Below are 6,964 nucleotides of genomic sequence, written 5' to 3' on the forward strand. Positions count from 1 at the left end.
TCTATCTATCTATCTATCTATCTATCTATCTATCTATCTATCTATCTTTATATATATATAAATATATAGATAGATAGATATAGATATATAGATATATGTGTGTGTCTGTTTCTGTGTCTGTGTATGTATGCATATATATATATATATATTTATATGTCTATATACACACATACACACACAAACACACACATTTTTTTTCCCCTAATAACTTCTACTCCTGATCTTTATTTATGTTTGTGCGGATCTCCTATTTTCTATCCCTCCTGACTCCTCTACTTTACTTCTACCATCTATCTTGCCCTCCTATTACTTATTCTATTCCCCCACAAAAGATGCCTCCCTTATGCTTTCCCCCTAACATTAAATCCCTCCCATATCCTTTTTCCCACTCTATCCCATCAGCCTTTTATTAATTTATGCCTATATATATGTATGTATTGTTTCCTCTTGCACCCATTTCCAACAAGAGTAGGGTTTCAGAACTACAAGCCCTCCTCCGCCACCTAATTCCTCTGTGTCATTTCTTTCTCTTGTACCTCATTTGCATACTATTATTATCTTTTCCCCAAAAATTTGTTTTTTAGTATCACATCATATCTATCTCCACCCCAGTCTTTCTTTTGAACTACCAATCACTAATAAATATCTTAGTCATATGATTTACATTTCCTCATATAAAAAGTGAACAGTCTGTGCTTACTGAGTCCCACATAATTAGACTTCAATATTTATCTGATATTTCTCTTGCATCTTGTAGGTCAGCTTCTCTGTTGATTCCAGGAATTTTTGCAACAAAATCATGAAACTGATAATTCTTTGAATGTCTTTTTTTTGTTGCTGTTGTTGCTCAGGATTATGCTTACTTTGCAGAGTATGAATTTTTTTTCTGTTGGCAAGGACAATTCTTATGTTCTTTGATATACAGTGTTCCAAGATGTGTGGTCTGTTGTGTAGCCACTGCTTGCTCTTGTGTGATGCTAATTGTAGTGTTGAGCACAACTCCATCTTTCCCTTTCCCTAAATGATCTGTAGGCAGGCATTTCAGCACAACTCCACCCTTCCCTTCCCCTAATTGATCTGTGAGCAGGCATTTCAGCACAACTCCACCCTTCTCTCCCCTAATTGATCCACGGACAAGAGTTTCAGTCTAGGGTAAAATCCCTGCTCCATTTTTCCCCATCCCCTGTGCTCCCCTCCCCCCTAACCGCTACCAGGTTTTCCCCATCTCCACCCATTCTGTATTCCCTATCCCTCAGCCTAGGGAAAAAAAACTTCTCGGGTGCAGGAAAATTCAAATATACACTGACCAATCACTGATTGTAGTTTCAGCTTACATAACCTGACTATTGTAATCTCTTTAAAACTGGCACATTGTCCATGCCAACTCACTGTCTGATTTGGGTATATGACCCTGGCAGTCCCATGGTAATAAAATCCACTTCTAAATTTATTCTTGTGGATCTTCTGTCTTGCTCCTTTATGCTCTACATAATTGAAGGCCTCAGCAAGATCTGTGGTGTTCTGTGGCACCTCAAAATCCCTGAATAAGAAGAGCTCTCAGCCTTGGGAGGTAGGCATCTACTCTCCCTGATCCCTAGTGGAGCTAGATCCTGAGGACGTTCCAGGGCCCCAAGTCTCTAGGAGGGAAAGATCGCATCTGCCTCCCAACTTCAACTTGCTCTTCATTCAGCCTTTCATGAATCCAGGACCTCCTGTTTGGGGGTGAGTAAAATTCTGTTCTGGTTAAAATTCTGTTCTGTTTCCTGGAGGGGGGAGGGCTAGATGTAGCCATTGGTGCCAGGGGCATGTCCTCCTCCCCGGGGAAAGCTTGAGACATCAAGGCCTCTTGCCTGTCAGTACTCTGGTTAATGTTTGTAACACAACTCCTTTGTGTGTTCTACACTCACTTGAGCTCATTTACTTCCTGTTTAGAATCTGTGGGAGGTGAACAAGCAGGTAGGGACTATTGTTAGTCTGTATGTGTCCTATGTCCTCTTGAGCTCGTTTGCTTCCTTTTCAGAATCTGAGGGAGGTGAACAAGCAGGTAGGAATTATTGTTAGTCTGTATGTGTCCTATGTTCTCTTGAGCTCATTTGCTTCCTGTTCAGAATCTGCGGGAGGTTAACAAGCGAGTAGGGACTATTATTGGTCTGTATATGTCCTATGTTCATAAACTTTTCTCTTGAGTTCATTTGCTTAAAGCTTCCCCATTTTTATTCTGCAAAGCAGGTATTTGAGTGGCTATCAGACAAGCACCTCCAGGGAAGTTTTTCTGATTTCCACTGTGAAAAAATGAAACAGTCCTAATAGTAGCAAAAACAACCCCCAAAAACAAAACAAAACAAAACAAAACAAAAAAACTTTTTAATGAAATTGTCCCTCAGTTTGGCCTCCCAATGAGAATTGGGTCAGATAATGGACCAGCATTTGTAAATTACACTGTGCAAATTGGCCTCCGAGTTCCAGGAAGGTGGGAAGGGTGAACAGAATTCTGAAGGAGTTCCTCACCAAGCTTGTCCTGGAAACCCAGGAATTCTGGGTCACACTTCTACCACTGGGCCCTGCTCAGAACCAGATGCACTCCCAATAAATTAGGACTGATTCCATTTGAAATTATATTTGGAAGACCATCACCCATTCTTCCTCTAATCTGGGAAGACCTAAAGGCTGAAATCACTAACTCTTTCCTCATCAAGTTCCTATAGGTTCTATAGGTGACTCGGAAAAAAAAATCCTCCCCTCAGTCCACACCACCCTCCCAGTCCCAAGCTCAGAATCAGTGCACCTATTTCAATCTGGAGATTCTGTGCTGATAAAGAAATTCACCACTATGGGTCTAGAGCTGAGGTGGAAGGGGCCACATGTCGTGATCCTCACTATACCCACTGCTGTCAAAGTGGACTCTATCGCCACCTGGCTCCATTATACCAGAGTAAAGCCTGCTGTCACCTCAGAATGGAAAGCAGAAATCCATGAGGACCCCCTAAATCTAAGACTTATCCGATCCCTTTCTTGATCCTCCTTTTACCTCTTTGCTCAGTCCCCCACAATCCCCATGCCCCTATACTAAGCTATACCTGGGTAGTAACCACAGGAAATGGACAATCCTGGACTTTCCAGAACCCAGAACACATATGGCTCCCCCTCAACTCCCTTTTCCCCTGACCTGGACTTTTTGGGAGCTGACCAGCAGATGCAGGCTACCTGCTCTGGTCAGATAAAGGATGCCCGTGCACAGCGCTTGTGTCACAGCTTACCACGTCCCCTCTTCTAGCCCCAGTGCCTCCCTGTGCTACAGGGCTGGCAGTAGTGGGGGATCAGACCCATTGTTCCGAATTCATACAATTGGGTCTGACCCCTGGCAATTTATGCTTGATCTCACCATTCAAAACCCCTCTGACCCAGCCTGGGGAGTCCCAATCTCTTGGGTCCTGGGAATCATAGTCCCTGAGGAGGAGGAGGAGGAGCAGGAAGGGCATGTGGGAAAGATGGTAGTACTGGTCCCCCTAGCCGATTGTCACCCCTTTGGTCCCATAGGGGACTTGGCTATCCCTGCCCCAATAGGGAACCCTGATGTCCAAATCACAATACCAGCTGTAACCACATGGGCCCTAGTCAAGTCTATCCCCCCCCCCCATCTTCAAAGATTCAGGAATCTCGCAATTATCAGGGCCCCTTACTTACCCTTCTGTCAGCTGTTCATAAAGCACTTAACAGCACTAACCACAAATTGGGAAAAGATTGCTGGATCTGTGTTGAACCCCAGCCTCCTTACTATGTAGGGTTGGCACTAAATGCCTCAGTCACCCCTACTTCCAACACAGAGCATTGTGAGTGGGGCCACCCAAGGCTCACCCTCAGGAATGTACAGGGAACAGGTATCTGTCTCATATCATCCAGCATTCCTTTGTCTAGCTCTTGGTTTAGCTCAATTTGTGGACAAACCCACAAGATTCGGGCCTCTGGCTCAGAGTATTTTCCTGCCCCTCTAGGAGCATGGTGGGCATGCCATGATGGCCTTACCCAGTGCGTCTCTGCTACAGTGTTCCTCAGAAAACAACAATACACTGAGGGCCCCCTGTGTATACTAGTGGCCATAATTCCCTGGGTCACCCTTTTCCCAGGTGAACAAGGTTGGCATTACTTTTCTCCAGAAGGGCAACTGAGCCACCACCAAAGGCGGGCAATACCACTCCTCATTCCGATCTCAGTGGGCTTGGGCCTTGTGGGTTCTGTAGTGACTGGGATGGCAGCCTTGATTAAGGGGGAGGCCAACTATCACGCCTTAATACACAGGTAAATATAGACCTCTCTCACATAGAGCAGTCCATCTCAGCCCTGGAAAGACAGATGGACTCTCTGGCAGAGGTGGTTCTCCAGAACTGCAGAGGCCTTGACCTTCTTTTTCTTAAACAGGGTGGCCTGTGTGCAGCCCTTGGTGAGGCTAGTTGCTTCTATGCAAACAATTCTGGAGTGGTACAGGAAAGTCTGAAGTTGGTATGCCAGAATATTGCTAATAGACAAAGGGAGTTGGAAAAGTCTGAGTATTGGTATCAATCTCTATTCAGGACATCCCCCTGGATCACTACATTGGTATCAGCCTTGGTGGGTCCTCTCCTCCTCCTGACCATAGCCCTGATTGTAGGACCCTGTCTCATTAATCACCATATCAACTCCATTAAAATGTTAATTGTCAGGGATCCCTGCTACCATCCTTTAGGAATAGAACTGGATAACCTGGATGATGTGGCCCCAGACATGTCAAAGGTTTGACATAGCTACAAAGAAAAGTAAGGAATATTGAGCACAACTCTACCTTTCCCTTCCCCTAATTGATTTGTGAGCAGGCATTTCAGCACAACTCCACCCTTCTCTTCCCTAATTGATCCTTGGGCAGGAGTTTCAGCCTAGTGTAAAATCCCTGCTCCATTCTTCCCCATCCCCTGTGCCCCACCCCCCAACCCCTACCACATGTTCCCCATCTCCACCTATTCTGGATTCCCTGTCCCTCAGCCTAGGGAAAAACTTGTTGGGCTCAGGAAAATTCAAATATACACTGACCAATCACTGATTGTAGTTTCAGCTTATGTAACCTGACTATTGCAATCTCTTTAAAAACCGGAACATTGTCCATGCCAACTCACTGTCTGATCTGAGTATGTGATTTTGGCAGTCCCGCGGTAATAAAATCCACTTCCACATTTATTCTTGGGGATCTTCTGTCTTGCTCCTTTATGCTCTACAGTGGCTCCATCATTGAATTATTTTTTTCTTATTGCTAGTAATATTTTCTCTTTGAGCTGGAAGTTTTCTAGCTATGATGTTCCTGTAGGTTTCCTGGCAGAATCACTTTCAGCTGGTGATGGAAGAATTTTTTTTCTGCACTCACAGGGACATGTGCTGTTTCCTTCTACCAAGGTTGCATTTCAGTAGCACAACTGGAGCTGGCATCCCCTATCAACAAAAATTTCCTCATTCTTTCATTGTTTATATGCCCAAATCCCTAAACTGTCCAGGAGGCAAAGATACCTGTGACTGGGACTGAGGTTACCTCCCATCCCAGCTAACCCCAGGTAATAGTAATGGAATTTTAAGATCCCCCTGTATTGGCTTGGTTTTTGGATTGAGTGTTGAAACACAGAGCTTGTAAATCCCTCTTGTGGGATGGACTTGTTGACATGAAGAGACAGGGCAGAACTGGGAGGAGCTGGTGCTGTGGATTTAGAGAGAAGGCCCAAGCAGAGATAGAGGCCAGAAGGATTTTTGGGAACAGAATTGTGGAGGCAGAGAGAGAGAGGATTACTGAGGACCACTTGGAGCTGCCCAGGACTTTTGAGAGCTGCCACCCAGAGCTGCCAAGGACTGAGGAGAAATGGCTGTGATACCAGTATTTTGTCTGTCTGTTTTGATGTCATTTTGCCATATTTGTCGGCTGGTAAAGGACAGTGCTGTTGTTGCAGAGGTCCTGGAATCTTGCTATTGGTTCAGAAGCCCTGAAGAAGGATTTTCTTGTTGTATGTTTACAGAAGTCCTGAAACGTCTATGCAGGCAGAGGGCAAATTAATGAGGACACTGGCAATGTATATTGTGGCTTTTTTAAGCTTGTTTCCCCAGGAACAGAGATTGCTGAGAACTCGCCTCATGTCAAGATGAAGAAAAGACCTCTCTTTGGGTATTAAATGCTGTGAAGATATCTTAACCTTGCTGTAGCTCAGGGCTAGATGGCCTTTGTGCTCTCCACTGCCCCTTTTGAGAAGGTGCTTGGCATTAACTGATGATAATTGTAATTCAGTTGTGATCCAGGGGCAAGAAACTTCTGACTTTTTGTGCTTTGTGACTGACCAAATGAATTCACTTTGTTTATGATTGGAAAGTAATCTCCATTTGAGAAGAGAGATTTTGTGATTGACTAAATGAATGCACTTTCCCAAGGTAGAGTAGTACTTGGAAATTATTGAATTACACTTGGTGAATGCTGCATGTGATTTTCTTAGTTCTGTGAATGTTTTGCCTTAACTTGTCACTGAATAAAACAGAACATTACTATGCTGGAATTCTGAACCTTGGATGTTGCCTCTGCCAGAATGATGACCCCAAATCTACAAATTGGTAAACAACAAACACATAAGATCCCAAATATTGAGTATTGGACTTTGAGGCCAGATGTCCCAGCACCATACCAAAAAACACCTGGTTTGGTGGGGTATGGTTTATATTGTTTATAGGACTTTTGGTTGGACAAAAAAGAAATAAGAAAAATCTCCACTGGAATATGCAAAAAAACCCATAAAATCACTTTGGACAAATTTTACCCAAATCAGGATTAGCAGGTCAAGGAATACATGTGTTGACTGGAATAACAGATTCTAATTATCAAGCAGAAATTGTTGTGACATTCCATAGTGAAGGGCCCATACAGATTCATAAAAATGATAGGATAGTTCAAGTGATTATTGTTCCTTGT

This window comes from Petaurus breviceps, unplaced genomic scaffold (genome assembly GCF_028583685.1).
Source record: "Petaurus breviceps papuanus isolate PSGF00001 unplaced genomic scaffold, PetGlider_PUasm1.0 90638, whole genome shotgun sequence".
Classification (NCBI taxonomy): Eukaryota; Metazoa; Chordata; class Mammalia; order Diprotodontia; family Petauridae; genus Petaurus; species Petaurus breviceps.